Source organism: Tursiops truncatus, chromosome 5 (assembly GCF_011762595.2).
Source record: "Tursiops truncatus isolate mTurTru1 chromosome 5, mTurTru1.mat.Y, whole genome shotgun sequence".
Taxonomy (NCBI): Eukaryota; Metazoa; Chordata; class Mammalia; order Artiodactyla; family Delphinidae; genus Tursiops; species Tursiops truncatus.
In genome coordinates, this window is record NC_047038.1 from 96769331 (window position 1) to 96791990 (window position 22660).

The following is a 22660-nucleotide window of genomic DNA, read 5'->3' on the forward strand; positions in this document are numbered from 1 at the left end:
ATTCATGAAAAAACTGGTTCAAATCTAACTGAAGTACTAAGAAATATCCTAAAGATCTTCATTTAAACAGAGAGATACTAGCTGAGGATAATGATTACTAATAACACAAGTCAGGCAGTTCTGCCTTAAATAATCTTACATATTTGTATCAGTTCATCTTTCCAAGTCTCTAAAATAAGTCAAAAACTAAATTCAACCATATACAATATAGTTTAAAATTCTAGTCATAGAAAAAAAGAGCAAATAATAGAAGGATTATGCTCTAATGTCAGGGAATGAGAATCTCATTTTCAGTCATGAAAAAGAAAAAGAATTTTAAAAATTAATCATTTCCATCCATATGTAAATTTATCGGCTCCATTACAGCAACACATTAGGGTTATTATGCTGACCTTCAAACCCACCCTGTTGGTGATTACTAAAAATCATACCATAGGATCATTAGCCAAGTGTGATATGTACAGATCGCTAGAACATGTGTATACTTCTACACTATTGCTATTGTTTTGTCATTCTTTATCCAGTCAAACATCGTTTGAGTCCCTTAACTAAAAGCACAGACAAATGGAGAGAAATATGTCGAGTAAGAAACAGCTCCACAAGCTCATATGAATATGCTCTAGCGGGAAATACTGCCTCATGCATTACTATTAAAAACGTGTGTGTGCCCCCCCCACACACACACATACACACACACCCAGGCACATCTCAAAGCAATAAAGGGCCTGCAGAGAAGGAAGGTAAAATATGCTTGCTGAGCCATCATTACCGAACAGGGGGGAAGCCTGAAATCAACAAAGGACCAGTCATGGGAAATTTATAAGTTAATATCGGTCACACCTGCAAATTACTACAGTGAGACCCCTGACCAAATCCAGAATAGCATTTAAATGGATTTGGTGAGATATTTATACATCCCTTGGAGTCACTGAAATGTTCTGAATCTAAATTTGTCAGTTATCCCAATTAAGTGCAGTGGAAGTAATATCCATCACAGCGCAGATGAAGCCAACTTAACTGCACCACTTGAGAACAGGGTTTTTCCTGGGAATCTGTAACGCATTTATTCACACAGCTTGTGATTCAGGATATAAATTTATTGTTTGTATTTAATGACCAATCAGGATTTGTTCTCATTGCTTAAAAATAAGAAGGCTGTCAAATGTCTTAGAAAACCCCAAACAAAACATTCCACTGGTGCCTTCTGGGAGTTTAGCAAAGCATGTATTCCGAGCCGTTAGCCAAAATAACCCCACTTGAGTGACAATTTACACACATGTCACATCTTTTCATCTCCCTTGTTTTCGTGGAAAAGGTCAAAGCCATCAAGCCGACATGCTTAGCCAGAGTCAAGGAGAGTCATCATTTCACAACCGTGAAGTGGAACTCGCACAGCAAATGAGGCTAATCATTCAGCAAGTATAAGGAAAAGATATTATGAGATCATAATTTTCTCAACCAATTGAGAACCACTGTGCATAAATATAGAAATTAATAGGAAAAAATTCAGAATACTTACCAAGAAAATAAGAGCACTAAATAAAATGATCTCTCGTCTGGGAAATGACTTTCCATTTCAAGCAAAGCAGAAAGCTCTCAGATATACAAAAGATAAGAGAGCAAGAAAGCAAACCCTTCTGAAAACAATTTAACTCTGTTGCTTTATTCTCAAGATATGATATATGACACAGAACGCCCTGAGTGGCCTTGCAGATGTCACTCACCTGGGGTCAGTAGCACTCTTTCTGCTGGCAAGTGGGAGATAATTCTGCTTGCATTTATTTGGCTACAAATAGAGATGCTCTAGTCCTAAACATGTTAGCAGAAGCGCTGTAAAGACTGATGAGGTTAACTAATGGAAGCGCACTGATGTGCACCTGCCTGTTAAAACCTTATAAAAATCCTGCTTAACTTTTTCCAGATGAGATTCTCCCAACAAAAAGGATTCTTTAATGATGTAGAGAGAAAAAATTCTTTCTCAGCTCTTGAGCATTCAGGAGAACCTAGACAGAATTAATTTTTCCACGGAAGAAATACATAATAGATCTTAGGAAAATTCTGTTTAATCCCCAAACTGTACTCTAAGGAGGATGGATTCTGTTAAAGAAAAGACTGGATGGCCCTTTTGCTCAGTCAAGCACATTGGTTGGTGTTGCACATGCAAAGGTGGTACTGGGGATGAGTTTGGGTGTGAGGGGCATGAAAGGGTTGACGTTTTCTGAATAAAAGAGTGAGAAGAATTTGGAGTTGGGAGTGCAAGCCAGGAAAGGTAGCCAAGGAAAAGGACACAGAGGAGCCAGCAAGATGGAGAGAGGCCAGAAATGACATGAAGTGGCTGGGCCAATGAGACACACCCCTGTGAGGGTGTGGCCAAAAATACCTTCAAGGACAAGGATGTTCAAACAAATGCTGGAGAGGGTGTGGAGAAAAGGGAACCCTCTTGCACTGTTGGTGGGAATGTAAATTGATACAGCCACTATGGAGAACAGTATGGAGGTTCCTTAAAAAACTAAAGATAGAACTACCATGTGACCCAGCAATCCCACTACTGGGCATATACCCTGAGAAAACCATAATTCAAGAAGAGCCACGTACGCCAATGTTCATCGCAGCGCTATTTACAATAGCCAGGACATGGAAGCAACCTAAATGCCCATCGACAGACAAATGGATAAAGAAGATGTGGTACACATATACAATGGAATATTACTCAGCCATAAAAAGGAACAAAATTGGGTCATTTGTAGAGCCATGGATGGACCTAGAGATGGTCATACAGAGTGAAGTGAGTCAGAAGAGAAAAACAAATATCGTATATTAACGCATATATGTGGCATCTAGAAAAATGGTACAGATGAACCGGTTTGCAAGGCAGAAATAGACACAAATGTAGAGAACAAATGTATGGACACCAAGGGGGGAAAGTGGTGGGGGGGGTGGGATGAATTGGGAGATTGGGATTGACATGTATACACTAATATGTATAAAATAGATAATAAAAACCTGCTGTATTTAAAAAAAAAGGACAAGAATGTTTAATGCACGACTGTTAAGTCATAATCTGTGATATGTGATGTGGCAGAGTGACTCCTGCCCTGTGGCAGAGTGATTCCTCCATCCTCTGTGAAGATTCTGACTAATGAAGCAACTCTTTGTTGCTGGAGGAATCAAAAAGAAGGGGCCTTCTATACCGGACAGAGATAAAGGACCATCATAAGATGCAGAGTAGAAAAAAAAGGATCCCCAAGAAGTAGTCCTGGGAAAGTAAGTCCTCCAGGATTTGCAGAAATCTTGGAAAGAGTACTGGACATTCCAAGGGATGTAGAAAAGGGTTTAAGCCATCTTATCTGAAGCTCAAGTGTCAGAGTAATCAGCTGACATCTGAGTACAGATGTTTAAACTATTTTTGCAGCTTCATCTTCTATCTGAATATCCACTGTGTGCTTTAATTCCTCAGCTCCATACCTTAGAACTTAATTAACCTGAATACCCAGAGCCATAATCTGTTCACCAGTTGTTAGCTTTACACCTTTAAAATGTGACTGTCATCCAGACCGCTGATTTCACACACAGGCAAGCCCCAACGTACCCACACACTAAATTCCAAAGGTACACTTTGAAGCCGACTGGCTGGAAGCAAGAGTCCATTTTTCCTATAGAAGTGATGTTATAAATCAAATGTTCTCAAACTTTAATGCACAAATGAATAGCATAGGAGGCTTGTTAAAAATAGACTCCAGAGCTCTACCACCAGAGATTCCGATTCTGGGAAGGACTCCAACAAGCAGCATTTTGATGAAACACCCAGTTGATTCTGATGCAGCCACACTTTGGAAAATATCATTATTAGTAGCGATAAGATTTTCTTCATATGCCCACAAAAGCCAATTTCATCCTTAAGGTAACTGAAATAGGAGTAATGATCATTTTCCCCCACTCCTCCTACTCTCAGATCCTTAGGCTAAAAGTCCCGCAGCTCTGAGCAGGGAGGTAGCTGGTGTGAGGTCTGATGAACCCCAGGAGGCAGCCCCTCTACTGGGGCAGAGTAAGCCAAGCAAGACAACAGCAACTGTCATAAGGAAGGGCTGCCCATAATTCACGGTTCCTTCCTCTGAACTTGTCACCTCATACAGAATTCTAATTAACATCCTAGTGGCTTCTATTTTAAATTTAAAATAGATAAGCAACAACGACCTACTGGAGAGCACAGGGAACTCTGCTCAATATTCTGTAATAACCTAAATGGGAAAAGAATTTGAAAAAGAATAGATACATGTATATGGATAACTGAATCACTTTGCTGTACACCCGAAACTAACACAACATTGTTAATCAGCTATACTCCAATATGAAATTGAAATTAAAAAGAAAAAGATCCTAGTGGCTTAAAAGAATTAAGACAGCTCCCTAACTTCCTTAGCTTATAACCAAGTAATTAAAATCGAGAAAATCTAGCTCCATTCATTTCTGTATGATGATAATGTTTCCAGAAGAACACAGCTTATTTAGGGATTTTTTTTCCCCATGGAAATTAACTGAAAGTAATATTCAATTACAGAGCCCAAGACCCAAAACAAAGACTGAATTGAATGCTGTTTTCCTTGTGAGTAGGAAAATCTACGAAATGGCTTAAGATACGGAGGCTCTCTCTAGCAGTGTCCAAAGTGATAAAGAAAAAAATACAAAGGACACGAATTGTTCTAAGTGGCAGAAGATTTCAGAGATCCTTTGCGTGATGGCCTGCCAAAATCTTAGGCCAGCAAAGCTCACTTACAGACACTAGACATGAACAGGCAATTTTTAACTTTAAAAAAAAACCCATCAAGCTTATAGCAGAGTAACTTCTAGACCTTGAATGACACAACATGACAATTTTATTGGCTGACCTTTCAAAAGTGAGAAGATCTAATTAGACACTCTGATGTGCAGGTTCTGAATTATGATAAGCAAGCAGGGGTCTCTAATCCCCACACTGTTGGAGCTAAACATTTGGGAATAATATTGCTAATTAAAATGCAGCATTCCAACCTGAAAGCCTAGCTCTCACCTCTAGTCCATATTGGTGGAGCCTGCTGTTTCTGCTTCCTCTCCCCAATACACACTACCTACTATTTTCCACCATAAAGATTCTCCTTATTACAATTTTCAGTGTATTTCTATACCAGATGCAATGTGTTTACTCAGGTGCCTGGAGACTGAATCTCTTCAGGTGAGGAATCATTTGAATGAGGAAAGTCAAGAAATCGCTGTAATCCCCACCTCACCTCCAGCACAAAATAAATTCCATGTGGATTAAAGATTTAAAACTAAAAAATAAATCTGCAGAATACTAGGAGAACAAATGAGCATGTTTGCCACAGAGTTTATAACAGTAAAAACTTGGGAAAAAAAACTTTAAACCTGACTATCCATCAGTAAGGGAATATGCAAAGGTAAATTATGGTTTATTCATGCAGTGGAATAATATGTACTTACTAAAACAGCTGTTTAAAAGGAAGAGGTGGTGGGACTTCCCTGGCGGTCCAGTGGTTAAGAATCTGTCTTCCAATGCAGGGGATGTGGGTTCGAACTAAGATCCCACGTGCCATGGGGCAACTAAGCCTGCGTGCCACAACTACTGAGCCCGTGCAGTCTAGAGCCTGTGCACCACAACTAGAGAGCCCAGGCGCCGCAACGAAAAACCCCGCATGCCGCAACTAAGACCCGATGCAGCCAAATAAGTTAATTTTAAAAAATAAAATAAAATGAAAACTAAAAGGAAGAGGTGAAATTCTGTATTCTGACAGAATGAGGTCTTATGACGCTGATGAGTGAAAGAGGAAATTGAGTTAAGTACAGTCAAACAAAACAAAATATGTGTGTGAGTGCGTGCATAAAAGAAATCCTGGGGGAAAATTCACAAGCCTTTAACATCTGTTCTATCTAAGGATGAGAACATGGGACATCACCCCTTTGTATATTTTATGCCTTTCAGTATACTTTGAATTTTTGCTACAGCAAGAAAGCACAACGGAATCACATCATTAAAAACACTAAATTGGTAAATTCCACTCCATCCAAAGTGAAAAGAAGGAGAGAAAAAGTCATTTAAATAGTGCAGTCATGGTTAAAAGTATAGAGCAGGGGCTTCCCTGGTGGCACAGTGGTTGAGAGTCCGCCTGCCGATGCAGGGGACGCGGGTTCGTGCCCCGGTCCGGGAGGATCCCACATGCCGCGGAGCGGCTGGGCCCGTGAGCCATGGCCGCCGAGCCTGCGCGTCCGGAGCCTGTGCTCCGCGGCGGGAGAAGCCACAACGGTGAGAGGCCCGCGTACCAAAAAAAAAGCAATTGAGAGCAAGAGCACTAGAGCCAGACTGCCTGAGTTCAGATTCCAGCTCTGCCGCTTTTTAACTGTGCAAGTCACTTGACTCCCTTGTGCTTTAGTCTTACTTTTCCAAAAAATGGATATAATAACAACAAACTCTTTCTGGGATTGTTGTAAGAATTAAATGAGTTAATACATGTAAAGTGCTTAAAAGACTGCCTGACTGCATAAGTCTTCAATAAATGTTAATTTATTAATCTTATGCTGTGAAAAGAGTGGATACATGACATTTTCCCCTTAGTCGGCTTTGGTTTTTAATGCCTCCCATAGGCATTAAAACATCTTACTGGATTCCACAATACTGTGATACCTAGAGATCTGCATTTCTGATACAACATGGCTCCTATACCCAAGTCAAGTACGTTTAGCAGACAGTCAAAGAAACAATGGTTTGTTTCAATGCCAGTGGAAAAACCAGCTGTGCTAGATTCATCAAAAGATGGGCTGTCACTCTTCATTGTGGCATGTAAATATGGCCATGGATACTTAGTCTATGAGCAATTGAAGGGGATTTCAAGAATACCTTGACTACTTTCCTTTTTTTTTTTTTACATCCTGGCTTTAGAATTTAGCCACTGTATAGAATACAATTACTCCTTAAAACTGAAGACGCAATAAACTCCCCAAGTTTGGTATATTACAATTACAATATACCAACAATTATAAAGACTACCGGACCTTTCACATTGCCAAAACTGACCTCTTCCTACCATTTCTCTTGTATATTGTTATTCTACAAAGGTTTCTGACTCTTCTTCTATCTTGAGTTATTTTGTACTTCAGCTTAGTTCAGGAAGGAAGGGTGGCTGGTGAGAAGAAAAACAATTATAATCTCTGAGACAAGGCACTCGGTGTGGGCACAGGCAGCTCTGTGGCCTGGGAACCAGCACCCCTGGTACAGATTGCAGGGCCCCACTATCGGGCATTGGCATCCGGGCATCCTGGGAACAGGTATTGACTGGCATCAGCAACACAGGCACTAGCTTTGGCAGTGCCTTCAGTGGACATCAGCCACATAGGAGCCACTCTCAGGACAAGCAGCAAAAGGAACACAGCCACAGTGGCCAGCGTAGCTGACATAGGATGGACAAGGTACCATCTTGTAGCATCAGAGTAAATGCTGCAAGACGAATGAAAGATACCTACCACTTGGAGCAGAATTTGAAATTCCCTGGGGATTCCTTAGAGGAATAGGAATGAGCTTCCAGGGGAATTTTGGATACATTAAAGGATAGAATGTTAAAGTTAGCAATGAACTTGGATCTAGGACTTGAAAGAGTCCACAATATGCAGTATATGAAAATGGGGGGAGGGGTATCCTGAAACTATTTCAGTGACTGCTCCAGCCAGTGGAAAGAATACCTATTTTGTGGGGGAATAATATGTTACAGAGGTGTTCGCAAATCTGGGGAGTCTTGAATATCTCCAGAGATGGTCTTCAGAAATGTTGAGTCCTCTGTAAGCTCAGAGAACCTTGATGCTCAGCCCTTTGATTATCCAACAGATATTTATGCCAAGAATTATTAAAATATACTGAAATGATTCTAGAAGAAGCTCCCCTGGGGATGCCAGAGAGAACCTGGAGAAGTAGGTGCTGTGATTAGAAAAGACCCGGACATTCAGAAGTCTGGTCAGCAGATCCAGACTGCATGTGAACTTCACTCTCACCCACAACCTTCCTCCAGACCCTCAAAAGATGCATTTATTTTATCTACATGGGAAAGCCCTTATGAGAATGTAAGCAAACTTTAATTTTGAGGTTTTACTTTTAAGTATTATTTTGAGTTTTATTGAATTACTGAAGCAAAAGACGGCACCACACAAATTCTGAAATAGTGTTTCATTAGGGAAAGTGAATGTCCATTTTTTTTATAGCGTATAGGTTGGTCTTAGAGTTCTTAGGATATCAAAAGCAGGTGCATCTTTGGATTGGTTGATTTCTTAAGTTGAGGGTCAATGCAAGCAAAGGAAAGGTTCTGAGCAAGAAGCAAGGTATTCTGAGACTGTCACTGCAGAACTGGTGAGACAGTTGTTCCATTTCTCACTCTTGAAAGTATCAGCAATTAATAATAATGATGTCTGTGCATTGTAGACAAGAACTAGAACACTTACTCCCATCAATTATTCTACACTTTATACTTCTTAGATTTTAAGCATCCAGAAGACAGGTCTGGAACTCTTTCTTGGTACATTGCCTAGAAAACTACCATGTGCAATTATATATTTATCAGGGCTTTTAAATGTAGTTTGCAATGAATGTAGTTAGAAAAAGCCCTGCCAAAGTCTCTTTGTATGGAGACACCATCCATTTCTGGGAGGATCTTTCAAAGGAGAAGGCAAGAAGTTCTAGACTCAGTTCCTTCTTTAGGACCCACCTAACTTTAAGGAATTGTAGTAAAACATGGTACAACTTACAACTGTGCTCTATGTGCATAAAATGAAGAGCCTCCCCTGCAAACTTACCAGCGAAGGTAATCATGGGAGCCAGGAATGGAGGTTCTGAATTCACTGTGACTCAGAGAAGCAGAGGAAAAAAGGGTGAAGAGGCACATGGCAAATCAGCACTGATGTGGAGGCCCATGGCGCTTGTCCATCATCAGCAAGGACTCCTCCTGCCATAGCCACCCGGGGTTCGGGTTTTGCTCTCCCTGCCCGCATCTCAGCTGACAAGTTACTTCTTCAGGATGTTTTGCCCATCTCTTTTTTTCTTCCAGTTTTTATTTCTTCCACATAAAAATATTTGGGAAGTAGCCGGATATGAGTTTGACCTTGGGACATCTAGACCATGGAATCTGTATAATCTTTTTTTTTTAGTGAAGTCTTGTAAGAACCTCAGACATCTCCATCCTATTCGACTGGATCTTAAAGCCTAGATAGAAAGTTTTTCAAATCAATAAAGAGCAGGTTGTTTATTCAGTGTGTAGTTAAAAAGAAAAATGTAATGATCCACTTCCCCGGCTCGCCGGTGCGGGAAAGTCCTCTGTCTCCAACGATGAGGTCAGGACACAAGACAGAAGGCCTGGCGGGAGTAAATGATTAGACACTAAGCCAATTCTAAGTCATCTAAAAAGAAAATGGGCCATGTTTTTCATGCTTTCCATGTTAATCACTTCTCAAGGCTAGAGAGGTGGACCCGTCCCACAGCAGTACCATAGAGTTACCCTTAAATAGTTCAGGGTTTTAAGCCCATAAAAACCAATTTGCTAGATGCCACACAGTACAGTGAAGAAAATGCTTACTCCGCTTGCAAGAGGAAAAATATATAAATATGCCAAGGTACCAGTACCATTGTTTCTATGGAAGGAAGTCAATAGTCAAGGACCCTGTAGCAGACATGGTTAATTACCTTCACAATGGCCATTTCCCTTCTTGCTTCCTTTTTTTGTTCGTTTGGTTTTTGGCCTTTTGTTGTTGTTGTTGTTGTTGGGTTCTTTTGGTCGCACTGCGTGCACCGCGCATGGCTTGTGGGATCTTAGTTCCCCAACCAGGGATTGAGCCCGGGCCCTCGGCAGTGAGAGCGCGGAGTCCTAACCACTGGACCGCCAGGGAGTTCTCTCCCTTCTTGCTTCCTCGCTAACAACTCCAATCTTGTGCAAAGGGCACTGTGCCCAGACATAGGCAGTGGATCAGGATTGGTCCTGGTCAGTCTTGACAACCCTGTACCGTGCTTTCTCAGCCTCCTTTGCAGCTGGGGGACAGGGTACCATTTGACTCAGGACTAAACGATGAAGCTTAAGAAGTTATTAGGAGGTGTGTTTCCAAAACGGTTTGAGCTTCTTTGATGGAAAGGACAGGTGCATATGGTGCTGCCCCTTCCCCCCAAAACAAACAAACAGAGAGACATTAGCTCCAACCACCGTGTCACGGAACCAACCCCAGCAGTGGTCACCTCCAGATATTTTGGAGTGTGAGAAAAATAAGCCATTATTTGCTTAAGCCATAGTATTCTGTTATTTGCAGCCAAACACATTCTTAACTGATACAGTTCCTCTTCTCCTTCAAACTAAATGGTTCCAAACAATGAGAAGTAGAAAAGGCTCACTTCCTCTGAAGGAGGACAGCCAAACCTCAGCACCTGATCCCCCAACACCTTCCTCCCCACACCCAGCTCCTCCCACAGTGCTCCCCAGCCTCAAGATGAGGGTGGGCCAGTGCAAAATGTAAAGGGGTGCCAACAAGTAATCAAGATAAGCACTATTTTAATGCAATAGTGTCTTTTCACATTTATTTTACCATGGTAAAATACACATAACATAAAATCTGCCACCTTAACCACATTTAAGTGTACACACACTTAAACGTGGTTAAGTTCAGTGGCATCAAATAACGTTCCTAATGTTGTACAACCATCACCAGCATCCATCTCCAGAACACTTTCCAACTTCCCAAACTAAAGCTCTATACCCATTAAACACTAACTCCCCAATCCGCTCTCCCCCAGCCCCTGGCAGCCACCATTCTACTTTCTGTCTCTATGATTTTGACCGCTCTAAGTATTTCATGTAAGTGGAATCATAGAGTTATCTGTCTTTTTGTGACTTAACCTCAAGGTTCATCCATGGTGTTGTATGTGTCAGAATGGCCTTCCTTTCTAAGGCTGGATAATTTTAATGTAACAGTTTTAAAAATCAAAAAGACAGCATCCATGTTACTGATTCTTCTTTTTGTTTCAGCACAGACTGTGACTGATCCTGTCTTTATTTACAATTTCGGTATTTTGTTCATCATGAATATTTTTGTGTTCATTTTGATTTTTTTTAATTAACATACTATTGACCTTGATTACTGAGTTCTTTGGCACCCACCCCCTTACACTTTGTGCCCAAGGTGAATGCCTCGTTCACTGCACCATAGTCTCAGCCCTGGCACTGCTTTGCAAACAAATAAACATGCAGTATAATGTCAAGTGGTGCTCCTATTAAGCGTGCCTTTTATTCTGATGTTTTCATCACCCCTCCAAGGGCTAGCCACTTCCTAGAGATAGTAAACAACTCACCTTTCCAGTAAGTCTTTCATATGCAAACCAACCAATCCAAGCCCTTACCCCAACCACTTCACTCAGGTCACTAGCTTCTGATCACTAATCACCCAGGGGCAGGTACCAGACAACAAGGCATAGCCCTTACGCCCAAGGGCCCTCCAAAATTATTCAAACTAGCCAATCCTAAATCTGCTTATCCTGCCTCCTGCCTCACCTGTTCCTTCCCACGGAAACCACAGTAAATCCCTAGCCTATGTTTTTACCCTCCCTCTGCCTCCTGACTGGCCCTGGTGCTTCCCCCATGTGGCCCTGCATAGCGTGGCATGTACCCTCCTCAGAAACTGTGAATAACAAACTATTATACCTTTTCAATGGCAATCACTTCCTGATTCTCACTATACCTGAATAATAATAAAGCCTACATTTTGAAACAGTACTCAAGGAAGGTGGCATGGAGTGATGAAGGGTGCTGCTTTACGTAGGTGGTCTGGGGAAGCATCTCTGAAGAGATGTCTTTTGAGCAGAAACCTAAAGGCAGGGAGGAAGAGGAATGTCTGGAAAAAGAAAAATAATATACTTCCTGACTAGATAATTTGCTCATTTCTGAATCACCTCTCCCTTTTCTTCTCTCGTGACTTCGACAGCACCGTTTTCTTTTGTTTTTCTCTTGCCTTTGTGGCCATGCTGTCCATGGTCCTCACTGCCTCATAGAGTTTCCAGAGCCTCCTTGCCTCCAGTTCTCCGAGGTCGCTGATGTCAGTCATGTTTTAGGCGTTGATTCCTCCCCACCAGCCTTCCTACAGACTGTCCCACGGACACTACAAATGTATCCTGTCTAAAATCAAACTCATTATCTTCTCTCCAACTACCCAAACATGAGAACTTTCAGCACTTCTCCACCTGGAGTATAAAGGTGTCACAATTGGCCCTTCCCCTCCAGCCTCTCCTGCAGCCAGTTGTTCATGCTCTACAGTATTGCCAGAGAATCCTTAACACAGATGTCCTGACTAATAATTTCAATGGTTTCTCATGGTCTACCACATAAAGTCCAAAGTTCCTAAACTATCATTCCAGCTTCATTTCCAGTGATGCCTCCCACAGTCTCAAGCCTATGCCTCACCACGTGAACAACTGTCCCCATGGCCCAGAGTTCACTGACCTCTTTGACTACATTCATCTCCAACTCCAAGGTAGCCATGGACTCTGATAACCATTCCCTGAATATTTTAGAAAATTCCAATTAAGAAAAATAAAGACAAGTTTGTTACAGAAAATTTAGAAAATAAAGAAAAACCTAATGAATAAAATTGAAATCACTACCTATAATCCTACCACTCATTCTATCCATTTATAAGTATTAATTGAATATCTACTATGTGCAAAGAATAAGATAGAGCTAGATATAGAGGAAGTAGAGACTCTTAAAGATGTTTGAATGAAACAGGGAGAGAGAGAGAGGAGAGACTTTTCATATGCTCTTCCCTCCGTCTGAAATGCCCTTCACCCCTTTATTATGCGACAGACTTCTCTTACCCTTAAAAACCAACTGAAGCCTCTCTTCCTTTATGAATCTTCCCTGATTTCCCCCAGGTTCAGATAATTACCCCCTGATTTCCTCACTCTGTACCTTGTATATTCATCCATCTTAGCCTCTCTGACATACTGTCAAAGGGTTTCCACTGTCTGTATATCTGTCTCCTCTTCTAGTCTATAAGCCTTGGAGGCTGGGAACCATGGTGACCAATGCAACCCCGACACACAGCAGGCCCTGAGAAAACAAATGTTATGAATCGTGCTTCATAGGACTTCCCTTGAGTCAGAAAAACCCAAGCGGTTTCAGTACCTGCAACTCCATTTGACAAAAGCTTTGTATATCTTCCAAACACCTCTCTTTATCTTAAAGCATTTCCCCAAGTCATGTTTTAAATGCAGTAACATATATAACTCATTTTAATGGGACATGTGATACAATAAGCAAGTTCTACTACACACCAAAGCAAATTGGAAGGGCCGTTTGGTACACTTTGTACTCCCATCAAGCCTGCAAAAATTATTTAGCCTATCCTTCTCACTAAACTTTCTGCCAGTTTCAAAGCATTTAAAATAATCAATTAGCTAATCCTTGCAACACTTCTCTGGGCTTAGCCAGTACTCTCAGAACAGTTTAGAGATATTGTTTAAAGAAGGAAGAAACAAAAAACAGCTCTGCTGTAAAGCAATGGGATCACCCAGTGATGCCTAGCACCTGTGCAGAAAAGCAGCCAATGATTAGCGTTAAAACATAAGCAAAAAACTTTCACTTCACCAGGGACCCCTGTGTCTAGCACTCACCCTTTGAAGAAGAGTCATGTGAAAATTCCACAGACTTGAGGGAAGATTACCAGAGCAGCCAGGACCACCTGTGGGAAGCAAACTACCATTAAGATAAGCAGAGGGGCTTCCCTGGTGATGCAGTGGTTGAGAGTCCGCCTGCCGATGCAGGGTACTTGGGTTCGTGCCCCAGTCCGGGAAGATCCCACATGCCGCGGAGCGGCTGGGCCCGTGAGCCATGGCCGCTGAGCCTGCGTGTCCGGAGCCTGTGCTCCGCAGCGGGAGAAGCCACAGCAGTGAGAGGCCCGCGTACCACAAAAAAAAAAAAAAAAAAAAAAAAAGATATGCAGGAATTTGTGGGGCACAAGGGAAGAGGAAGTCTAACTTGAAACACAAATATCAACAGCACAAGGGTGGAGAGGAACCAAAAATGACTGCTTTGTAATTGCTCAGGCATTACCAGTAAGGAAGTGATTCAGTATACATTGAGGGGAAACTAAAACATTATATATAATGTTATTATAGATAATACAATATTATTATATGCTATTATACAATACTTTATGTTATAATATATAGTATTATATATTTCTCTAATGTTATTGTATATAATTATATATAATAGTTAACATTTTTGAGTATTCATACATATTCTTGTAACAATTCTGTGAAGTAGGTAATACTATCCCCACTTTAAATTAGAGAAAGCTAAGGCTCAGAGTGATTAAATAATCTCCACTCTGCGTTAGCAAGTGACGAGGATGTTTTCAAGCCTAGATCCATCGGGTGCCACATGGAAGACAACCATTATGCCATACTACCTCCCAGTAATATAAGCACTCATTGAATTATTCTATCCGTCGGGGCTTCAGCAAGAAACAGATGGCACATTCCAAATTAATACCATGAGGAAAGTTTAATATGGGGCCTGTCTACAGTGGGTGTGCAGGGTGTAGGGAACCTCAAGAGACAATGAGGAGTTGGTATCAGTGGACCCTGTTAACACCCATAAGCCTGAAGGGGAAAGGTGGCTGCTGGAATTTGAAAACAAAGAGGCTGTGTGGGGAGAGACATTTTACAGAAAATATAAGGGAGTCCAGAATGAGCCAATGCGTTGGCCGCTACAAAGAGAGGGGAGGGGTGGTGAACACACAGGCCTCTGTCTCCTCTCTTGCTCTAATCCCTGCCAACACTCCCATTGGCCAAACCAACCTGGAACCAGAGAGTAAGGTAGTCTGGTGAAGTTGTCCAACCACCAGGGCGCAGAACACGGTGGAAGAGTGTACCTAAAAAAAGAAATAGATTGACCAAACATGAATTTGAGTGAGGATCATGGTGTCATGAGATTTCTTCAGGGCCAAGAAAGGTTTATTATTCCAAAAGATGAGGGTGGGAGGTAGAGAGAGAGAGCTTGGCTTAAAACATAATAAAAAAATTACACTTAATAAGACTATTAAAAAATAATATTATATCCTTAACTTTTTTTTTTTTTTTTTTTTTTTGCGGTACACGGGCCTCTCACTGTTGTGGCCTCTCCCGTTTGCGGAGCACAGGCTCCGGACGCGCAGGCTCAGAGGCCATGGCTCACGGGCCCAGCCGCTCCGCGGCACGTGGGATCCTCCCAGACCGGGGCACGAACTCGAGTCCCCTGCATCGGCAGGCGGACTCTCAACCACTGCGCCACCAGGGAAGCCCTATCCTTAACTTTTTACTTTCTGATTAAGAGTAACCAAAATATGACCGTAAGCGTGGTTGGTTTTTTCTTTGCTTGACCTGATGGCTTGATGACTTAAAGAAAAAGCGAAGATTTGAACTAAAGTATCCAGGGGAAAAAACTGAGCTGAAAAAGCAGCAATTTCTGCCAACCCTCTTTCCCCATATTTTCCGGGGGATAGTAGGATCATGAGCTAAGCTGCCCCCTTTTGAAGATGAGCAAAAGCATGACAACTGAAGACGAGAGAACAGGGAGAAAAACAACAGGTAGAATACAGCCACAAACGAACAAACGAAGGAGTTCTTTCACTAGAATATCAGCCACAGAAGCTGCACCTTCCTTGAATTCAGTCAACAGGCAACATATATTGAATAAAACTGATATCTATAAAGTCTTTTTCAAGTTTCAGTCTATTTAATTTCTCTGTGAGGACGAATAACTCTACCATTAAGGACTAAATGGGCATTGAGTTCATTGCAGCACTATTTACAATAGCCAGGACATGGAAGCAACCTAAGTGTCCATCGACTGATGAATGGATAAAGAAGGTGTGGCACATATAGACAATGAAATATTATTCATCCATAAAAAGAAATGAAATTGAGTTATTTGTAGTGAGGTGGATGGACCTAGAGTCTGTCATACAGAGTGAAGTAACTCAGAAAGAGAAAAACAAATACCATATGCTAACACATATATATGGAATCTAAGAAAAAGAAATGGTTCTGATGAACCTAGGGGCAGGACAGGAATAAAGATGCAGACGTAGAGAAGAGACTTGAGGACCTGGGGAGGGGGAAGGGTAAGCTGAGACAAAGTGAGAGAGTGGCATTGACATCCAAATGTAAGACAGATAGCTAGTGGGAAGAAGTCGCATAGCACAGGGAGATCAGCTTGGTGCTTTGTGACCACCTAGAGGGGTGGGATAGGGAGGGTGGGAGGGAGACACAAGAGGGAGAAGATATGGGGATATATGTATATGTATAGCTGATTCACTTTGTTATACAGCAGAAACTAACACAACAATGTAAGGCAATTATACTCCAATAAAGATGTTAAAAAGAAAAAAAAGACTAAATGGACATTGAAACAAAAGCCTATTATAAAATAATATTTAAATTGAAATTAAACACAGACATCAACTCCAGCCCATTATTCCTTCAAAGACAACACTGGATATTCAGAGGCAAAGGGTCTTTGCTGCCTTGGAAAAAATTATGCAACCTGCTGAGGAACCAGAACTCAGTTTAAAGGAAAAGATGGGAAGATGTGCTATGCTCTTCATGTTTATTTGATCAATGACTGCATCAAAACTGAAGGCAGACAGTTGAATCCCATAGATTCCCCTTTTGATGTACTTCTTGATCTAAAGGATGCCTCACCTACAGCAGAGTCTTAGCACCATCACCAAACTCATCCGTTAGTCATGACAGGAATGTAGCCAGCTGGATTATCAAATAGTGATGTCTGGAGTCTTCTATTTCACCACCACAAGGGGAAAGACCCACACCCAAGGCAGCAAGTCCTCCATGGATTTGTCTCACAGGCTGCTGCAGCCTGAGCCTAAGGGGTAACTGCTAGGACAGACATCTCAGATTATCAGAGCTCACAGGGAAAGAGTAGCTATTCTGGTCCAAATTTCCTCACTTTACAGGTGAAAGGAAGCAGAGCCCCAGGAGACTAAAGTGGAAGGCACTCATTTTACACCAAAGGGAAACTTGTCATTTTTTTTCCTCTTTTGGCAGAGCTTTAAATCATTCAGGTGAAAACTTATTGCATTTAGCACAATGGCAGTAGTAAATAAAGTAACCTAAATGATCACTCAAAACAGTAAGCATACTTTTTAATACACTTATGTATAAAGAGGGAAGTGTCATCATGCATGAATCTGGGGCAGGAGCTGAGCTAGAAATGAAAATAATATGTGGCCAAATGCAAATCTGAATGAATATAGAAAGAAATAAGATGGAGAGCAGCTGAGTTCAAGGGCTTATGTAGGTCCATCACAGATAAATGTCCACAATTTACTTTAAAATCTTCAGCATAGACCATGGGACCCAATAATGTGTTAGCTGGTTTCAGCTTTATTCAAGGGGCAGCCGTATGTCCTAATCAGGAACCCACATTCATGGGGTAAAAGCCCACACACCAGAGTGACTGCTGCTACTTGCACTTTGGGCATTCATTTCTTGGTCCTCACCTGTGCTTTTGCTAATGAGTATCAAGAATTTCAGAAACTGAGTTCCTTTGGTGAAATCAGCAGCATCTTCGCACCGTGGATGTAGAAACAGGCTCTCGCTGGTGAAAACAGTGGTATTAAAGATAATGTGGGTTGGTTAAAACATCTGTCACATTTCCCACCCTTGCATGAACAGAGTAAAGAAGGGATTGAGGCCTGCATCCTGTATGCTTAAGGGTGAGGCTTTTGATTTAAATGCTCCTGAGCAGACAGAAATGGAGACGGCTGCTGACGCAAGAAACAGACACACTAACACTTCAGGACAGAGATGATGTGATGTTTTGCTTTTGAAAGCAGAAGTTCTTACATATGTAATCATTAATTTTTGGTCTTGAATACATTTCTTTCAAACATAGACTGTATAGAGTAACAACTGGTTACCCTAAAGCTTACACTGTCCTAAAGAAAAATATTTTAAGGAGATCACATGCTTATCTACCCCTACCCACCACCTCACACAAAAATACAAAAGTACTATCCAGCCACAAACACAAGATCTCCCAATTTATGCTATGATTTTCCCCTCTGCATTTCACTGGATAATTTAACTTAAAATAACCAAATGTGTTTTATTGTCCAATTTTCATGTAGTAGCACACCATAGCAATCTGTTGATAAATACCTATCCTGCAGAGCTTCTAGATTAAATTTTTAAAACATACCTCTTGAGATTTTTAACCATTTCCTTTTAAATAATTTTCAGGTTTTTGCAAAACCCCACTTTTAAGCATCTCCAACATGTGGGGTTTGGTCTAACACCTTACCTCAAATATCTTCATAAATTATTTTAGTATTAAATTATATGTCCACTTTTCATATGGTATGTTCGTTTTTCATAAGATACTCAGATACTTTTCCAAACTCTATACTGAACAACTATGAAGTTGTTCAGTTGTCATTACACATTGACAGACAATAACGTTGGCGACTGCTGGGGCTCCTGCAACGTGAAATACCGAAGATGAAGCAGCCAATCGTACAGACCCAAACTGAGGTTTCTTTGCATAGTCCTTTAATGAAATGAGACTGCTGAATTAGAAGAAGCTGGGCACCCCTGACCCAGATTCTTAAAGTAAGAGTAGTTGCCCTAGATGTCTGTCAAGATTATGTATTCTTAATCAGTGAGCAATCAAAACAAATATTTCACTCCGCTTCATAAATCTATGCTGTGTGATTGCATCTGACACATCTAGGAGAAGATAATCCCTTACAGTTCACTTCCTCCTGTTTCTAAATATAAGCTGCATTGACTTATACAGGCCTCTCCACTCTGCCCTGTACTAGAGAGATATGTGGAGGGTTCAGAGGAACTGGTGAAACAAAAATTCCTAACTGGCCATTGGAATATGAATTATGATAACCAGGACCCACTGCCTAACCAGGACTGAGACGGCCAGAGTTGGTAGTGTTCTCCCAAACGAGGCGCAGGAAGAAATTAATGTGGGGCTCTTTCAACAGAAAAAAAGAGTATCGGTATGTATTTCAGTGTTATTTCAACATGGTTGGCAGTAGCAAGATAAAAGGAGGAAAAGAGGAAATCAACTCAATCTCCATCAACAGCAAAACGCTTGAATAAATTATAGTCCATTCATTCATGGACTATTATGCAATTATAGAAGCGATAAAACTTGCAGGTTAAAAGTGTGGAGTATAAAGTCAGACTGCCTGTGTTTCTCACTCCACCACTTCCTGATCTGTATGAGTCTCACAAATTACTCAGTTTATCTAGGCCTCAGTTTTCTCAAATGGCAAAAGCGGATAATAACAGTACCTACCTCACAGAGTTCACAAAGGCATTAAATAAAGTATTTTCAAGAGTGATTTGGACATAGTAAGCACTCAGTAAAAGAAATTATTAAGGATTAAACGAATTAATCTTCTAGGGGCTTCCCTGGTGGCGCAGTGGTTGAGAATCTGCCTGCTAATGCAGGGGACACGGGTTCGAGCCCTGGTCTGGGAGGATCCCACATGCCACGTAGCAACTGGGCCCATGAGCCACAACTACTGAGCCTGCGCGTCTGGAGCCTGTGCTCCGCAACAAGAGAGGCCACGACAGTGAGAGGCCTATGCACCACGATGAAGAGTGGCCCCCGCTTGCCACAACTGGAGAAGGCTCTCGCACAGAAACCAAGACCCACCACAGCCAAAAATAAATAAATAAATTGATAAACTCCTACCCCCAACATCTAAAAAAAAAAGAAAGTGTCACTAAAAAAAAAAAAGAATTAATCGTCTAGTTAAGGCTAACAAATGAATTGCACAGATGTCCTTAGCAGGGTAATGTTCATGGTAGGATAATATTAAAAAATGACCCTATGTATCTATATATATTTGCCTAGAACATAAAAAGCTGTAGAAGGATACATACCACTGGTAGGAGAGACAGGAAGAGAGAATAAACTTTTTCTTTATATACTTTTGTGTTGTTTAATTTATTATAATAAGCAGGAATTACTTATGTAATTTGTTAAATCCAATAAAGAAAGAAAAATGTGCATTAGTATCCAAGCATGTGTTTGGATAGGTGAAGTCAGGAGGCATCTGGCCTTGGGCCTAGATATGGAAACCAATGCTGGGGTGGAGGAGAGAGTATAGCATTGTGGCAGGCCAGACCTGACTTCTTAACTATTTATCTGTTTAGCTGGACTGCAAACCCCTAGAGGACACTGTTGCTCATTGTGTCAGTGTCCACAGATGTTACATTAATGGATGGCTCCATCCCAGAGGGCACTGATTTTGCATGCGTCAGTGAAGATAGACTAGGTGATACTGCAGAGGCTTCAACAACAAAGGTTTCTTTCTCATTCACATTACATCTCCAGTGCTGAAGAGCCACAGCTCCATGCCAGGCTTCACTGGGCATCCAAGCTGATGGATCCCAGCCTTCATGTGCAGCACTGCTGAGCTCATGGCAGAAGAAGAAAAAGAATGCAGAGCTACATGTTGGCTCTTAAAGCTTTGCCTGGAAATGACTCATCTCTTCTCTTCTGCTCACATTTTATTTTCCAGAGAAAATCAATCACACGAGTGTACATGAGTTCAACAGGATGGAGACGTGTAATCTTCTCTCAGGGAGGGCATCAATGTGGGTGAAAGGTCCTGCAGCCGACTGCTTGTGTTTCTCCATTACTCTGTGTTAGTCACACATCTCCCTTCTCCTCTTGCGAAGAGGTTTGCAGTCCCTTCTCTGAACCCCTTGGGCTAAATGCATTTCAGAATTCAGAATTTTGCAGATGTTACTGTGCAACCGTATTTGAGGTAATACACTAAACAGGATCTTGGCGGCACCTTGTATAAATATTTCTGCAGCAAAATACATAAATATCCACATTAAATGGGATAAAGACCAGAAATAGTCTCATTTCAGTTTAGACCTTGTATTTCCACCAAATAAGTCTGCACCAAAATTATGGGGAAAAAATTAGGATTTTCAAAGCCTTTTTGGAATTCATAATTGCAGGTAATGGTTTGTGAACAAGTAAAATCAAGAATTAGCTATAGAATAATTCTGCTTTAATGTCTCTTCCTCCCACAGAAAAGAAGCACAAGTCATAATTAATGAGGAATTTAAAGGAAAACCATATATTTCGGCAGTTCCATGAGGCTTCCATTCTACTTCCTGTCAGGAACAGTATGATTTATGATTTACTTATTTTTATTTATTTATTTAAACCCAACATCCCAGGTCTAAAGCAGCCAAAGAATGAAATCCAAACCCCTTGAACATGCTTCAAATTTCTGTTTATTGTAGCTTGACTTATGTTTATATCAAAGATATTATTTTACTTGAATTAATTCCAGGAAGATAAAGTTCCAATATTTATTCAGGAATTTGGACCTAATAAGCAACAGTATGCTAGGGAAATCATCTCGAAAAAATATTCAGAGAAGAAGCCCAAAACAAAACTGGATGAAAAGCAAATATCTCACACCAACCCCAGTCTTCAGGCAATCCATGGCAAAGGAGACTGGTTGGCCTGCTCTTTGCTCTAGAAGAACGTATAGCAGTCACTATTCCAGGAGTTGGTATGTGGAAAGGAGGAAAAATTACGGTCAAATGATCTAGGTTTGATTTTCAACTGTGCCACTTATTTGCTGAGTGAGACTTAGCAACATTCTGAGCATCAATTTCTTATTTAGAAGACAAGGTTAGTGAACCATCTTGCCTATCCAACTACATAGCAAGATTGCTGAGAGACTCAGTGAAGGAAACATGGGCAAACCTACAGCTCTGTACCAGGGCTAATCGCTACTGTGATGCTGGCCCCTTAGAGCTGTCCTTAGGTCAGATATGACAATCCCTTTTCCAAACATCTTTCCTCCTCATGAACACACAGCAGAGACCAATTAAAGAGTTCACTGGGCTCTTCCCATCTTGCGGTACATTCTGTTCTTTTAAATTCTATGTAAAAACATATGTTCTTATCCAGAGTTTGGCTTTGTCTTAAGGATCTGTGTGTTTATCTAGTTCCTACTATTTAGGAAAAATAAAATTTTCTAAGAAAACAATCTATGCAAATTTTTCATAGTGATATCAGCCCCAGGAGTTTATTTGACAAGCTGCAATGACCACCAAGAAGGATAGCCAAGTCAGAGATTAAAAAATAAATAAATAGGAAGATGAATTGGTACCATGCTGGTTCAGCCTGGGCTTTAATTCAGACAAGACTCTAATACTCCAATTTGAGGGAACATAGAGGCAAGCAGTTGATTTAAGTAAGGCAGTAAGATCATAAGTGACTTCTTACTATTTTACAGCAAGTAAGAATTGAGAAAAAATATGAATTTATTGACTCTATTCTGGTTCAACACCATGTATCAAGAATTGCTGGTGGAAAAGTTGGCTCATATGACATGTGAGTTTAAGCAGGGGGAGGGATGGAGGAGAAGAAAAGTATTTGTTTCAGAGTCAGGAGTAATAATTACAGTGGCCTTTTGTAAATTTTAGGCTCCAGAACTGTTCAGTTTAAGTCCCTGATTTGGAGAGGTTGTTTGCCCTTCTTCTATGAACAGTTCATATTACAGGGAGGAAAACCTATTAGGTCAGTATCTT

General features: G+C 41.0%; 1 long non-coding RNA gene across 3 annotated transcripts in view; it reads right to left on the minus strand.

Moving 5' to 3' along the window:
- Nucleotides 1–22347, minus strand: part of LOC109549584 (uncharacterized) — a 286346-nt gene extending 263999 nt beyond the window's left edge. For all 3 annotated transcript variants that reach the window (XR_012332089.1, XR_012332088.1, XR_002175918.3), the window contains exons 1-3: nucleotides 17569–22347; nucleotides 14867–14940; nucleotides 13676–13743 (exon numbers count right to left, since the gene is read on the minus strand). This is a non-coding gene — a long non-coding RNA (uncharacterized lncRNA). The remainder of the gene's footprint in view (nucleotides 1–13675; nucleotides 13744–14866; nucleotides 14941–17568) is intronic.
- Between the last annotated feature and the right edge of the window lie 313 nt (nucleotides 22348–22660).